The sequence below is a fragment of the Vipera ursinii genome (assembly GCF_947247035.1).
Source record: "Vipera ursinii genome assembly, chromosome: 1".
Lineage (NCBI taxonomy): Eukaryota > Metazoa > Chordata > Lepidosauria > Squamata > Viperidae > Vipera > Vipera ursinii.
The window spans coordinates 80,698,956-80,714,666 of NC_139512.1; the positions used below are offsets into that span (position 1 = coordinate 80,698,956).

The window sequence follows — 15,711 nt, forward strand, 5'->3', positions numbered from 1 at the left end:
ACATCGAGGGCATCACTGGGTTGGTTCGGGGTGGAGATGAAAAGCTGGGTATCGTCAGCATATTGATGATACTTCACCCCGAAGCCACGGATGATCTCTCCCAGCGGCTTCATATAGATGTTGAACAGGAGGGGCGAGAGCACCGATCCCTGAGGCACCCCACAACTAAGGGGCCTAGGGGTTGACCTCTGCCCCCCTGCCAACACCGTCTGCGAATGGCCCGAGAGGTAGGAGGAGAACCATCGTAGAACGGTGCCTCCCACTCCCAACCCCTCAAGACGATGCAGCAAGTGGTCGATGGTATGAAAAGCCACTGAGAGATCTAATAGGACCAGGACAGAGGAGTAACCCCTATCTCAGGCCCGCCAGAGATCATTCACCAGTGCGACCAATGCCGTCTCCATGCTGTACCTGGGCCTGAAACCCGATTGGTACGGATCCAGATACTCAGTTTCCTCCAGGACCAAAGGGAGCTGCCGTGCCACCACGCTCTCAACGACTTTCGCAAGAAAGCGAAGGTTGGAGACAGGATGGAAGTTGTTTAAAATAGCTGGTTCCAATGCAGGTTTCTTAAGGAGGGGCCTTACTACCGCCTCTTTCAAGGCGGCAGGGAAGTACCCTTCACTCAGTGAGGCATTGATAACTGCTAGGAGCTGTTGTGATTCAGGGTCAGCCTGTGGGTTCGGCAGTTGGGTCGGACGACTCAGAGGAGGAGGAGGGGGGTGCTGAAGAGTTTGCTGAGGGGATTGGACAGCTTGATGAGAGCCCCCAGCAAGGCCCCTCTCATCTGGTCACGATGCAGACCCAGCTGTGTGAGCCTGACAGCGTGGATGAAGATGACCCACAGCTGGCCCTGTTCAAGGACGCCCGACGCAGGAGGCAGTCAGTCAGGAGTAAACAGAGGGAGGCAATGGGGCACCTCGGAAGGAGGCACAGAGAGGCCACGCCCTGAACTGTATTTAAGGGGAATGTGTGGGAGGGCTGGTTTGCTGAAGGCAACCGCTTGGATTGTTCCTGCTTCTTAGCTCGTGTTTTATGGTTGGTGTCTTGTCTTGCTGTGTTTTATGTGAATAAATTTGGCAGGCGTAATTTCAGCCTCTTTCCGTTTGTAGAGGGGTTGTCCCTGCCTTTTCTGCAGGGCCAGTAGCAGGCTGGTATAGAACAGGAGCCAGCCTTGTGTAACCTCTCGAGACGCATTGACCAGCCACGAGGGACACGGGTCCAACAAACACGTGGCGGCACTTAATTTCCCCATGATCCTGTCCACTTCATCCGGAGTCACAGGATCAAACTCTTCCCAAGTGTTCTCGGCCAAACTCATCGTTTTCCTCTCGTCAGATACTGCCCAGTCAGAGTCCAGACCAGCCCGAATCTGAGCAATTTTGTCCACCAGATATTTACTAAATTCCTCGGCCTGTCCTCGTAAGGGGTCCTCTCCTATCCCTTGATTTAAAAGGGAGCGGACCACTCTAAACAGGGCGGCTGGGCGGTTGTCTGCGGACGCAATGAGGGTGGTGAAGTAAGTGCGCTTTGCCACCTCCATTGCCACAAGATAAGATCTAGAAAAGGATCTTAACTGTGTTCGGTCAGACTCGGACCGACTGGCTCTCTAGGCTCTCTAGGCTCCTTCTCCGGCGTTTCATCTCCCGCAGGTCCTTGGAGAACCAAGGAGCGAGTCGGGACCTGCACCGGATCAGAGGCCGCAAAGGCACAATGCGGTCGAGAGCCTCCGAAGCAGCCTGTTGCGAGGCATTAACTAAGGACTCGACCGGGCTGTGGGAGAGGGAGGTAGGAATCAATCCAAGCGCCATCTGGAACCTATCTGGGTCCATCAGGCGCCTGGGGCGGAACTATCTGGTCAGTTCCACCTCCTGACAGCGGGGGGTGACGTGACGGAGGCCCAACTGCAGGAGATAATGGTCTGTCCATGAATGGGGTTGAGATGTTGGAGTAACCCCACCCAGTCCGTTAAGCCACTGCCCAGAGATAAAAATAAGATCAGGCGTGTTTTCCCCCTCGTGAGTCGGGTCCTGAATAATTTGGGTCAGGTCCATGGCCGTCATGGAAGCCATGAACTCTCGGGCCACCTCCGATGTGCTGCCCAGGGAAGGCAGATTAAAATCTCCCAGAACCATAAGTCTGGGAAATTCAACTGCCAGTCCTGAGAGGGCATCAAGTAGCTTGGGTAGAACCGTTGCTACGCAGCTTGGAGAGAGGTATACCAGCAGTAGGCCCAACTGACCACCAGGACCCCACCTTAAGAGGAGGGATTCACATCCGTCTATCTGAGGGGCAGTGGTCTCCCGTGGATGGAGGGTCTCTTTGATAACGACCGCCATGCCACCTCCCCTACCCTGAGCCCAAGGTTGATGCAGCACACGGAAACCTGGAGGGCATAAATCAATCAGAGGGCATAAATCAATCATAAATCAAAAATGCTGATGCAGTCTAAACATCTGTGCAATAAACCATAATAATGAATAATGAAAATGGTCCTTGATACTAGTGGAGGAGACAGAAACCTCACATTCATATTATTTGACATGAAATACCTAAATATCCTTACAATAAGATAAATTATTAAATAATAGTTTGATTTTCATTCATGGATTAACTGAATTCATTTCTTGGATGAAAAAGGATTATTATTATTATTATTTAAAAAAGATAACTAATTCTTTGACTTACAGACTTCATTTTTTAAAATGTGTGTCATTGATTTTTAATTAGAACCCATGCCATAAAGGGAATGTTCAGATTTTAAATCCATTGGTTCACTGTGATGGTGGTACTGGGGCTGACATGATGATAGTAGTGATTGATGAAAACTTAATTGTGTTTTGAGTAGACACATTTAAACTGATTTAATTTTGCTAATAATTTTAAGTTTGCTAGTTATTAACTTAGTCCAAATTATTTCAATGAATTTAGTGTAGCATTTCTTTTGAATTTGCCTGCTTTGCAGTTTAATGAAAACTGCACTTCTACACAAAATATTCAATTTTTTCCAATTTTTGAAACGTATCTTAGATATAAAAATGTGTACAAACATGTATTTGCTAGGAAACTGGAATTCTACAACAACCCTATCCTGTATCTATTCTTAACTGCATCTATTTACCAGATTTCAAGCTTTTCTTAACTGTAAAGAACAGCTGATAATGGTCAAAGGTTTTTTTCTGGTTATCTGAGAAAAGCTTTTTTTGTTGTTCTTAGTGCACATGATTTCAATGTGGTTTCTAATACAAGAATGGACAATAAGCATGGACGATAAGCTATTTGTATGCAACTGCTTTCATATTAGGTGTGATTTTTTGAATTTTTGTGGTTGTAATTTTCTTAGAGAAGAAAAGAGATACCTAATAGAATAAGATTAATGTCCCCCTATTAAACTGTGCATCTTAAATTTACCAAAGATTAATATGCTAATTTTGTTTTATATAAGCCAGTTTTGCTTTTATGACATGCAGTATTCTGTTAATCACTTTATCCTTCCTTTTTTTATTGAAGTTTTACAATAGATTTTTGAATACAAAACCCCCCCTTCCCTCTCCCCAACCCCTCCCTCCCCTCCCCCCTCCCCGACTTCCCAGAGCTGAATACAGGGTATAAAAATACAAACAAGCATAATCTAAAATATGCTAGCAACCATAAAACATTAGATTCTATCGCACTTTAACTCTCCATCATCAAAATATTAATAAAATAACTACTAACTACTTATACATCATATAGATCCACTACTTATTCAAATGCTAAATGAAACTTTTTAGTCCCATATTTATTCTGGATATAATCAATCCATCTCCTCCATTCCACAATGTATCTCTGTTGCGATTGGTCTTTCAAATACGCTGAAATCTTTGCCATCTCCGCCAAGTTAGAAACTTCCTCCTTCCTTGATCAAATACAAATATAATTCAGTCTTTATGGATTCTTATACAATTTGCAGTGAATATTATTTTGTACACAATATTGAACTCAATATTCTCTTCCTGTTTCAAACAGATTAAGACTATGAAGAAAGACTGGCACTTTGACACAAGCGGGTTGGCTTCAGTCTTGCTAGTCCCCCCAAAAGAAGTCCTTTGTGTGTGTGACTCAAGCAAGTAGAATTACTTCTAGAATACCTGCTTTACGGGCCAGGAATTAAGAAGGGTAGAAGATGGACTAAGTATTCTGGTAGGTTGTTTGCTTACTCTAGCAATTTCTATGAAATCTCTTGTTTAATTGCCGTACATAATATAATGTCCCAACTTTATCATACCGGTTGTATAGACATATATAAATCATTTACTCATATTATGAGAGAGCCCCTGCCCATCCTAATTTAGTGGCAATTTGGCATTAAGGAAAAAAAATGTTCTTAATGCTTCTCTCTCTCTCTCTCTCTCTCTCTCTCTCTCTCTCTCTCTCTCTCTCTCTCTCTCTCTCTCTCTCTCTCTCTCTCTCTCTCTCTCTCTCCTCCCTCCCTCCCTCCCCCCTCTCTCTCTACACACACACACGCACACGCAATAAAACAAAACAGTGTAGTTTTGTAGCTACATTGTTTATTTGGAAGAAAACCTTACTGAGCCCAGTTTTGACTAGAATATGACATATTTTGAAATTCAGTAAGCATTTGAAGCAAGTATTATATGTTGCTTCATATGAAGCCAATCCTTAGTGATGTGATTGTTCAGCCACTGAAATATAAGGCGTAAGGAGTAACAATACAGGGATCATCAAAGCTTAGAATTGACATCCTGTGGATCTGACACAAGTCTCTGAGATGGACTCTGAAATGATGTTGTTAAGAAATGAGAAACAAAACCTCTGCAATTGATGCTACTTTCTCCTCTTGAATCATCTACTCTGGTGGCAGTGATTTCAGCATCTGCATCTTTATGTATTTCAGTATGATCTCTAGTTTTTGAATTCTTCCTGGAAAGCAGACAAGAAAACCACGCCAACAGAAAACTCTGTCTCTGTGTGTGTGTGTGCTTGTGTATGCATGCACATTAGATGGCTTTTATCTGAAGCAGATGCTAGCATGGAATGCACATTAAACGGGAACAGAAATCTGTAGAGAATACTGACAGATTTGGTTGATGATCTCTTAGAGAAACTAGCATTTTATGTTGTAGCATTTACATGCTCCTTTATCTCATCCTCAGATTAGTGTCATTGATAATAGGTCCAACTTTATTTGTTTGTTTGTTTATATTTCGTGTTTCTTAGCTGCCCATCTCCCTCAAGAGGGTGATGTACCACAGTACATGTTTTTATGAAAAAAGATTCTAAGATTCTAGCATCTCTATGAAAAATTGAGGGGGAAAATTGCATGCTGAAAATTACTGATAATGGTAATTTATTGGTAATGCAGGGCTAGATGAACTAAAGGTCTTCATCTAAACCTTATGTTGTGTTCAGTTGTCCTTGTTCCTTGGCCCCTCCTTCAATAGAAAAACCTCATTATGTTGTACAAGCCTATCAGGAGTGGAAAAAGTGAACATTTCTGTTTGTTTGCATCATCAATATATTTATGCAAGAATGAACATTCTTGAGGGTACACAAGAACAAAATCGAATTAAAGATGGAGGAAGGAGATGATCAAGGAAGGAGTAACATTAAAGGAGGATATGGCTGAAGGATCTGACCTCCTTTATATTGTTTCGAGGACCTGAATAGGTTGAGAGTTGTTGTGCCTAAATGTAAAACCAATATGCTCAAGTGGAGGCTCTTAGCAGATAGCAACATGCTATATGAATGTACAGAGCATGGAGCCCAGGCAATGTGCTGATAGCTCAGCTATTACCAGAAACATGTACTGATAATTACTTACTTTTGGCCAATGACAAAGCCAAGAAGGTGGCTTCATTCTGGCAGTTTAAAGTTTGATTTAGACAAGAAAGAAGAAGAATCAGTGTATTTACATCAATAAATATGTCTGCACTACCAACCCTTTTGAGTAAAAACAGGCTTCTGTATCTACTTTGTCATATACTTGGGAGGAAGCAAATGTTATTACCACTGATTTGGTTTTGGTCAATTAATAACTTCAAAATAATTCAGCCCTAAGGTTTATACTTATAGACAAAGATAGTCTCCTTTTCCTGAGCTTCCCTTTAATTTTCTGGAAAGCCTGCTAAATGTGTATTATCAGCAGTCTGACTTATGAAGAAGAATACTCCCCAAGCAATGCAAAAGGATAAATTAACTCAGATTCCAAATTAGTACATTTATTAAAGGATCCAGCAAAGAGGCACTACAAATGTTTAGCAGCTTTTTAAATTAAAAAAAACACAACATTGATTCTGCAAACTAAAACTCAACTAATATTTATTATGAGCTATAACTTTTAAGGATCTTTGCAAGGTAAGAACATGAGTTTTACTGCTTTTTAGTGTAACAATAGTGAAATTATCTTGAGATATGGATTCATGTATAACCCTGGATATATGTTTCTTTAGAAAAATTATTTAGCAAGTGGCTAAAGAAGTCTGGGTTATTCATGTATATGGATTACATAGGTATCGAGCTGATCCATTTTGAATACTTACATTTTTCAATGATAATGATCTTACAAGAGCAAAGAAAAAGAGACTCAAGATTTTAAATTGGTATCCTTCATAATATTCATAAAACATCTAGAACCCATATGCCAGCCTCCCTACCTGGCTGTTGCTATGCATAAGAATCAATAACAATTCGATGGAATCAATCAATCAATCAATCATATGACCATCTTCCTCTAAGCCTTCACAATCTTTGCTCAGAGTAAGCAACCTGAGGCTTTCTATATATATTGCTGAATTATAACTAAGAAGCATGGCCAAAAGCAAGAATTATTAAAAACTGTCATTCATTAATATATGGTATACCATACCATATTCCTACTACTCTATGTTGCTTCTATGAATAGTTAACCAAATCTGCCTCCCACCACTAGAGTTGTAAATGTAGGATCAGTAAACATAGATTTGCCTTGTGTCAAGATTAGTACCTTGACTGAGGTGCTGCTGATTTTGTAGTCATGGTCCTATACAAAGTCATCTCAGTGGACGTTGGGTTCCTATTCAACAGTATTGGTTTAAGGAGGAAGAATTCACAGATGTTTAACTGTTTCTTTTTTATTTAAAACATGGAATTTTTTTTAAAAAAAGTACTGAACAACAGGGTTTTTTTTTCCTTTCAAGTTACAACATGCTTGGTTATTATCAAAAGTTCAAAGATTTCTTGAGAAACAGCAGATATGAGATGTGTTCTTGCCATCAAAGTTTAATTTCAGTACCTTTTACTAGCGCTGAAACCCAGCAAGGGCCAGCATAAAACAAAAGTTGTCTCTCTTGCTCTTTCCTTATAATTATAATTCTCATCACTTCTTGATTGGAGATCACAGCATAATGTATGTCCCAAGCTTTCCTATTCTTGGAGATTGTGCAGCATAGTTTTTACTTCATAAAAATAAAATAAAGTCCCCTCATAATCTGTACTTTAGAATTTACTTCATTGCTCAGATTCAGAGAACTAAATTCAGGAAGAAGCACAGATCCTTCATATCCATTCTTTTTAATAGATATATAAGGTCTTAGTATTGGATTATCCCGTGGATATTTCTGTCTATTTAATGGGCGAACCTAATAAAAATGTAAAGTTTCAGTAGAGAATTGCCCCATGGATATTTCATTTTGGCAATAGGTGAACATTCCACATATTAAATCAATGGGTGGAGATGTGATTATGTGTGTTAATGTATTTGAGTTGAATTCCATTATTATTTATTTAGCATATGGTGATATCACATTATCCAGGAGACTACAGTGTTAATACATAGTAGTTGTTTCACTGCTAATGGCTGCTAGTTCATTCAGTTTACTCTGACCATGGTATCCAGAGTGTACCACAGGAGTTGAACTAGCTCCACACTTAGGAAGGTTTATCGGCCTTCAGCAGTGTCATCTGGGGCTTCTCCAAAGTCAACTTGCATTCAGGTGTCGCCTTTAGGCAGATCCAGCCCCTGTTGAATTCAAACTGCCACTTGAGGTGCCATTTTCCCCACCAAGTATCTATTTATCTACTTGCATATAACATTCCTTCAAACTGCTAGGTTGGCAGAAGTTGAGACAAGTAATGGGAGCTCAGTCTGTCACATAATGCTAGAATGTAAACCACCAGAGTACAGACCTTCTCTAAGCCCCCATGCCCCTTCTGTCAAACTCTATGATATAAAGCTATAGTTTTTATCACAATTAGTGTTTTTCTCCTTTTTTGTGTGTGGTGCATTTGCCCAGGTTCACCTGGTGCGCCAGTTGCGCCCTTATCTGGACCGAGATGCCCTATGTACGGTCACTCACGCACTCATTACCTCCCATATAGATTACTGCAATGCTCTCTACATGGGGCTGCCCTTGAAGACCACCCGGAGGCTCCAGCTGGTGCAGAATGCGGCCACGCGGGTAGTGATGGGAGCATCCCGATACTTCCATATTACACCCCTCCTGCGTGAGCTGCATTGGTTACCAGTTGCCCTCCGGGTGAGATTTAAGGTGTTGGTACTTACCTTTAAAGCCCTACGTGGCCTAGGCCCAGGATATTTGCAGGACCGTCTACTGCCGGGAACGACTTCCCATCGCCCAGTGCACTCACACGGGGAGGGCCTCCTCAGGGTGCCGTTGGCTAGACAATGTCGGCTGGCGACCCCCAGGGGGAGGGCCTTCTCTGTGGGAGCGCCAGCCCTGTGGAACCAACTTACCCTTGAGCTCCGGATGGCCCCGGATCTCCGGTCCTTTCGCCGCGGCCTTAAAACATTCCTTTTCCATCAGGCTGACCTGGACTGACAGGGATTTTTAAAATGTTTTTAACTTATTATTGGGGCTGCTATTTTAATTCTTTTTTAACTTTTGTATTATTGTATTTTTATTGTTGTTAGCCGCCCTGAGTCCTTCGGGAGATAGGGCGGCATATAAGTCCCAAAAATAAAAAAAATAAAAAAAATATTGTTGAGTTTGTCAAACAATATCAGTCTATAAATGCTATAGTGAGATTAGGTCCCATTTTAATAAGAAAAGAATGTGACAGTCGGTATAGGGTCTCCTGCTTGACAGGGGGTTGGACTGGAAGACCTCCAAGGTCCCTTCCAATTCTGATGTTCTGTATAATGCATATTGAAGTAGTGATTCAGTTACTTAACCAAGCCAACATCCTGTCAGCCCTTTGAGGTAGGCCATGTCAATAGCACATGCAGCAGAGATTCCAAAAATGCTACTTTATCATTATAGACCATATTAACAGAATCTTAGAATTAAGTCCAAAATCTTTCTTTCCCTTTTTAAGAACAACAAGATTAAGGGGGTAGGGGAAGGGAGAGGCTATTCTGAGGTGTTGTTTTTTTTCCCCCTCACATGTTCAAATCTCTCAGGGCTGAGCAACAGTTTCTTCTCTCCCAGCGTCTTCACAAGACAGATCTAAATTTCTTTTACCATCCCATCTAACAACAGGAGTTCTGAGCAATTGCAGATTATATCTCTTAATCCCCAGAATGATACGAACTGATTTGCATTTTCTTAGTTTTATATCAGGATCCATAAACCAAAGCTAACTGGAAGAATTTGTACCAAACCATGACTGTTGTAGTAAGGACGAAAACATGAGAGATGTCAGAGTTAATTTACATATGAAACTTTGGATAGTCAGTGAAGGAATATCATGAATTGTCTTCAACAGCTTGAAAAAAAGAGCAGGAGAAATGCCCCCACCCCCATACTTGTATAGATAAGATATTTATGTGTGCTATGTCTGTGCAATATATTCTCTGTAAAATTTATATAAGATCTTTGTTTTCACTATTTCCTGTCTGTTCCTAATTTGCAAGTGAATGTTTTCTAAATCTCTTTTTTTTTAAAAAAAAAAAAGTATGGTCCTCCCAAATGGGCTGAATTCTTCAGATTTTTTCCATTTTTTTACAGTGCTGTGGTAACTGTATGCAACAATTACTCTTGCTGTGGCAGTAAAATATCTTCAGCATCTGTACCAGGGGTAGGCAACCTTGGCTCTTTTATGACTCGTGAACTTCAACTCCCAGAATTCCTGAGCCAGCTGGCTCAGGAATTCTGGGAGCTGAAGTCCACGAGTCATAAAAGAGCCAAGGTTGCCTACCCCTGATCTGTACATTTCTGAACTAACTATTAACTGAAAAGCAGTTAAAACAGTAATTTCATTGATTTCCATTTCCAGTTTGCTGTTAAATATTACTTACATAACTACTTCAATTCTCGCTTGCCTTGTTTGCATGGGAAAATCAGTTTTAGATTCTTCCATCACCATACATGCAAATAACTGAGTGATGTTCAGTTCAGCGTCTGTATTATAGAATCCTAGAGATGAAAATATTGTATATAGGTCATCAGTGCAGGAATCTAAATTAAATTAAAAGATGAAAGATCGCTATATAGTCTCTGCTTGAACATACCCTGTATAAGGGAGCCCACTGCTTCCCTGGGTAATTGATTCCAATGTTCCAATGTTTCTCATTTAATCAGAATCTCCTTCCTGTAATTTACATCCATTAATCCATGTCTTCCACTCAGAGATCATTATGACCTTCTTTGTGGCATCTTTTATTTATTTGATGAATGCTATCATATCATCCCATGGTCTTTTCTTCTCAAGGCCAAGTATGCTAAAATCCTTCCATCTGTCTTCCTAGAATTTAATTTGTAATCCTCTGCTTATCTCCTCTTTTTTTTATTTGAACCTATTCCAGTTTCTCTAAAACCTTGCTAGAGTGGTCAGATACTCACTCAAGTCTGACCAAAGAATGGTGAACTGGAACAATCAGTTCCTATTATTTAGAAACCAATCTCCAAAAGTAGAAATTATTTCCAGAGAATCATGTCCTGTTCTTTCACCACAATACCTCTTTCAGTTTCTATATATGGCAGCGGTGTGATATTACTCTGTCCATCTTTCCCAGTGGCTTATAATGATCTAGTGTGACTCCTGCTTTCTTCCATTTTTTTGTTGCTTTTCATATTGAAACAAAAGTAAAAGATCTCTAATTGAAGCTGAATTCTTGGTAACTTCAAGGACACAGACATGTAGCTTTCTGGGCAACAATTTGGAAGGGATTTGCCATTGCATCCCTTTGAGATATTTTTTTTCACATCCCCAGTTTAGCCTACAGCTTTCTTAATGCCTAGGGATCTCCCATCCTAACCTAACCCTGCTAGTATTTATGCCCTGACATTTAGTATCTTGATTTCAACAAAATGCATTTTCTCCATGAGACAGCACACCCTTTTAAGAAAAGCATCTGAATGAATATTCTGAACCATCTTCTGCATGCATGCGTAACTTTTTATACTTCGGAATCGTTGTGTCACATTGGACAGAAAATGCGTGCCCTTTTTAAATGCAAACTGGGGGGGGGGGTTGTGCAAGAGCCAATATATTTATATGCAAGGGAAAAGCTCTCCAGATCAATTACAGTTCAAAATTTATTTTCTAATTAGCTGTTTCATTGTGACTAACACTTATCACTGGCCTTCATAAGCAAATTAACGGCAGTTCCACCCAACCTTACAGAAGGTAGGATTTCTCCACATTTCTCAGTGTGAACCCATGTTTTTTAGTCTCATGGGGTGGGCCTGAGGAGAGAACAAGATTGCATTTTTTGGCCCTGCCTTCACAATGCCTTTCCTTTCACCCCTATCTAATGAGGCAAGGCAATTGCTGCACTCTATTAATAGCCATGCTTCACACTGCCATGAAAGCTTGGTATCTCCCTGCTTAAAGGCTGCAGGGAAAAATCCTGGGGGAGAGGAGAAGGATGGAAACAGAGGAGACAGCATTGTGCAGGTCTTGAATGCTTTCCCCACACTTCCTTCTGTGTTTTTGCCAGATGGTATCATCCTAGCCTTCCCCATCTCTTGTTTCACTCTGGATTTATCTGTACCCCAAGAATCTCTTTCCCATTCCCCCAAAGGACAGTCCCTTTTGATGAAAAGGCAGAATCAAAATAAAGCTCTAGGCTTTTCTCCCTTACACCTTGCGCACGATGCAGGATCTGCCGGTGAGTCAGTGATGCGGCATAATCTCTCACCCTCTCCCTCATTCCCTCTCCCCAATGCCTATTACTCAGGAACTGCATGACGACTTGGAAGCAATAACAAAGCACAAGATATTCCAAGATAATGAAAAGTCCTCAGCTGAAATCAAGTGCTCTAAAAAGGGCAAGTCTTATTTCCAGATGAGGCAGTGGCAAGCCATAAATGGGACAGAAAACCAGAATATTATCCTAATAGAGTATGGGCACCAAAAAAGTAATGGGGGTGTCAACCTTTTCAGATCCCCAGCAAATAGAAAGTAGCTGGTATTGCTATTGGCAATGCACTGTTGGGTTGTTTTTTTTTAAAGAGGGGCAGTAAAATACACAGGGTCCAATGTTAAAAGGTGAAGAACAAACACTTCTTTCTTCTTGCAGAAAAGCAACAACAGAAAAGCCAAATCTGTTATAGGCTTTCCAAAAGGAGAGAGGCTGTGGTAGGGATAAAATTCCTCTAGAATAAATATAGACTAAGAAAGCTCTGTGGAGGTTGCTAAGCAGCAGTGGCCAAAGAAGCAGAAAGCAGGCAAAGCTTTGAAGCAAAATTGGTGACATCTGGGTTAACTGAAGTCAGTGCATACTCTCTTGTCTTCTGTTGGAAGCAGGAGATACAGGACAGAGGGTGTTTTCCAAGTTTGATATATCACCCCGGTCCCTCGCTCACACATTCTTTCCTTAGGGAATTGAAGATTATACATGGGATTTTGTGTTTGTTTGTGTGTGTGTGTGTGTGTGTCTGTGTGTGTTAGGTTGAACTTACATATTCATACATGATTTGCCTAATAGTACATCTTACTCAAGTGGCTTCAGATTTTATTCCTCAGATTTGCTGCTGCTGCTGCTGCTTCTGTTGATATTGTCAGATGTATTTCCATAGAGAAAATTCCTATCTTATACTCTCCACATCCATTACTTATAAAGTAACCATCACTTCAGACCTTAGGGACTGAGGCCATGAAATCCAGTCCGAAAGATAAGAACAATTATCTTTGCATAAATCTCTCTGGTGAGCCAGTTGTATTGTTCCTAGACTGAGAGGCCCTTCAAACAATCACTCATGCTCTAGTCACTCCCCAAATGCTACACATGGGACTGTCCTTGAATATTACTCAAAAGCTATAGCCAGTTCAAAATGCAGAGGCACAGGCAGTGATGGGCATGCTATGGTATATCCATAGCATGCCCGCACTATTGCTGCAGTGTGAGATGTGCTGGTTACCAACTTGCTTGTGGGTACAATTCAACATGCTGGTTGTTACCTATAAAGTCCTTCAGAACCTATGGCCTGGTTATTTGAGGGGACCACTTATCTCCAATAACGGTAGTTTATGCTCATCTAGTAAGATTGGATAGAGTGGGCACATTCCAACTACCTTTGATTATACAATACCATTTATTGGGACCTAAGAAACATGCTTGTCTGTGGTCGGACCTGCCCTCTGGAACATCAGTCCCCCACAATTTCTGCATTGCTCTTACCCTGATGAAATTCCAAAGGCCTTTGCCTTCCCAGACCAGCTGATGGGATGGCTATGAAGCACCCATCAGATTGTTTTTGGTAATATTCTTGTTTTTTTTATTTGTTTTGCTTTTTGCTGAATGTTCCTCCTCCTCTTCCTCCTCCTCCTCCTCCTCCTCCTCCTCCTCCTCCTCCTCCTCCTCCTCCTCCTCCAGAATTGCATGAGTTGGGCAGCTTCTAAATTTAAATGCTAGAAATATAGACCTTAATGGTTTTCCTTGAGTTAATAAAATGTAATCATCATAGCATCAGACCCTGAAGAAATAGGGTTACTCCTTATACAGTATGGCTTCTCTTGAGAATTATTTCAGTATGTTGTGGTCCCTTGGACTATTTTCTACTTTTTGCAGGTCTCATTTGTATGAATTAAAGATCTTCATTTTTAAAAAGGAATGTATACCATGTAAGGCAGGGGTGTCAAACTCGCCGTATCACGTGACGTGTTGTGACATACCGTGACTTTTTTCCCCTTACTGGCACGGCTTCCATGAGATGCATCCGGCCCATGGGCCGGCAGTTTGACACCCCTGACTTAAGGTATTCAGTAATATATAATAAGCTAATTGTTGATTTGGCTTCTTTATATATGAAATTTAGGCATTTAAATTTGTCCTAAAATGGGATAATATAAGAGGCTGGAGAGATACTAGAAATAAAAACTTTTCTTCTGGGTAGCAAAAACTAAAACCTTAGCAGACAAAATTGATATAAGGCTAAAAAAAAATCCTTAGCAGACTATACAAAGACCCATCAATGATACACGTTCTTTCAGAAACTGGGAACTTTCAGTTCAATTTCTATTTAATTTCCATGGAGCTAAGAAGTATGAGAAGGGAGCCAAATCTAATCCCCACCCCTGTGCCAAATGAGCCACATTGGAAGAAAAAGACAAACTTCATAGAAATACCAATGGGGTGCAAATTTATTTATTATTTATTTATTAATTTAATTTGTATACCGCCCTTCTCCCGAAGGACTCAGGGCGGTGAACAGGGCAATACATATTAAAAAACAAGATACAAAAATTAAAAATGATTAAACAACAATGCCCATGAATAAGTTAGAACACATTAAAAAGGTTAAAACAAATTTATAAAACCCAACCCCATCCCATCAGGCCAGGCCGGCTTGTTCAAAAAGGTGGGTTTTAAGATCGCGCCGGAAGGAGCGGAGGTCAGGCGCCATCCGGAGCTCGACCGGAAGATGGATCCATAAATCTGGCGCGCCCACAAAGAACGCCCTCCCCCTGGGGGCCACCAGTCGACATTCTTTGACTGGTGGCACCCTGAGGTGGCCCTCTCTGTGGGAGCGTACTGGGCGGAGGGAAGTTGACGCCGGCCGCAGGTACTCCCCAAGGTATTGGTGGCACTATCCAAGAAAAAGAGAGATCACACTAGAAAGCTGACTGAAAGAATCATATTAGTGTGTGGCATCATTGGACAATATAAATATGACATTAATAATTAAGAAAATGTATAAAATAAAACAATGCCATGATGTTTGTTTGGTTTAAAAAAAACAAAAAGTTACCAAAAAAGTTCTAATAACTCAGTTTTGGGGGAAAAAAATCATGTAGAACTGAACAAAAGAGAGGAAAGGGAAATGAACATTTTGGTGAGAGAAAAGTTCGCTGAGGGTGGACTCCAGCACGAAATCTCAGAAGACTAAACCTCTTGCCCCAGTGACTGACCCCAGATTGGATCCTGCAGAAATGATATTAGCATGTAGGTTGGATTGCCACCAACTGATTGTGGTGAAGTTTTTTTTTAAGAATTGACTGTACAAATTAAATTTATTTTGATGACAAGCTATGGAATTTCTTTCTGATAGAGGTGATATATATTCTTGGCTTATTTAGTTGGCTAAACTAAACTGTTTGTTTGTTTGTTTCTCTGATATTGAGCTATAACAGAAATACGCTGTGTGTGACCTTCTAAAAATGCTATTGAAGTCCAGACCCAATTAATCATACCAGTAAATGTGTGGAATGTAGAAAACAAAACCTCTGCACTTACTTATCTCTGAAAGTTGTGGGTTTTGTTAGATTAGATATTAGATTAGATATTTCTTCTCTATAGCTAATGTGATTTTAGCAAGTGAGTTACTG

General features: G+C 40.8%; 1 protein-coding gene across 1 annotated transcript in view; it reads left to right on the top strand.

The window, feature by feature from the left end:
* The first annotated feature begins 4,079 nt into the window (after positions 1-4,079).
* The window catches only part of LRRC4C (leucine rich repeat containing 4C), an 89,179-nt gene continuing 77,547 nt past the window's right edge, over positions 4,080-15,711 (top strand). The window contains exon 1 of the mRNA XM_083353755.1: positions 4,080-4,182. The gene's annotated coding sequence lies outside the window, so the exon portion shown is untranslated. The remainder of the gene's footprint in view (positions 4,183-15,711) is intronic.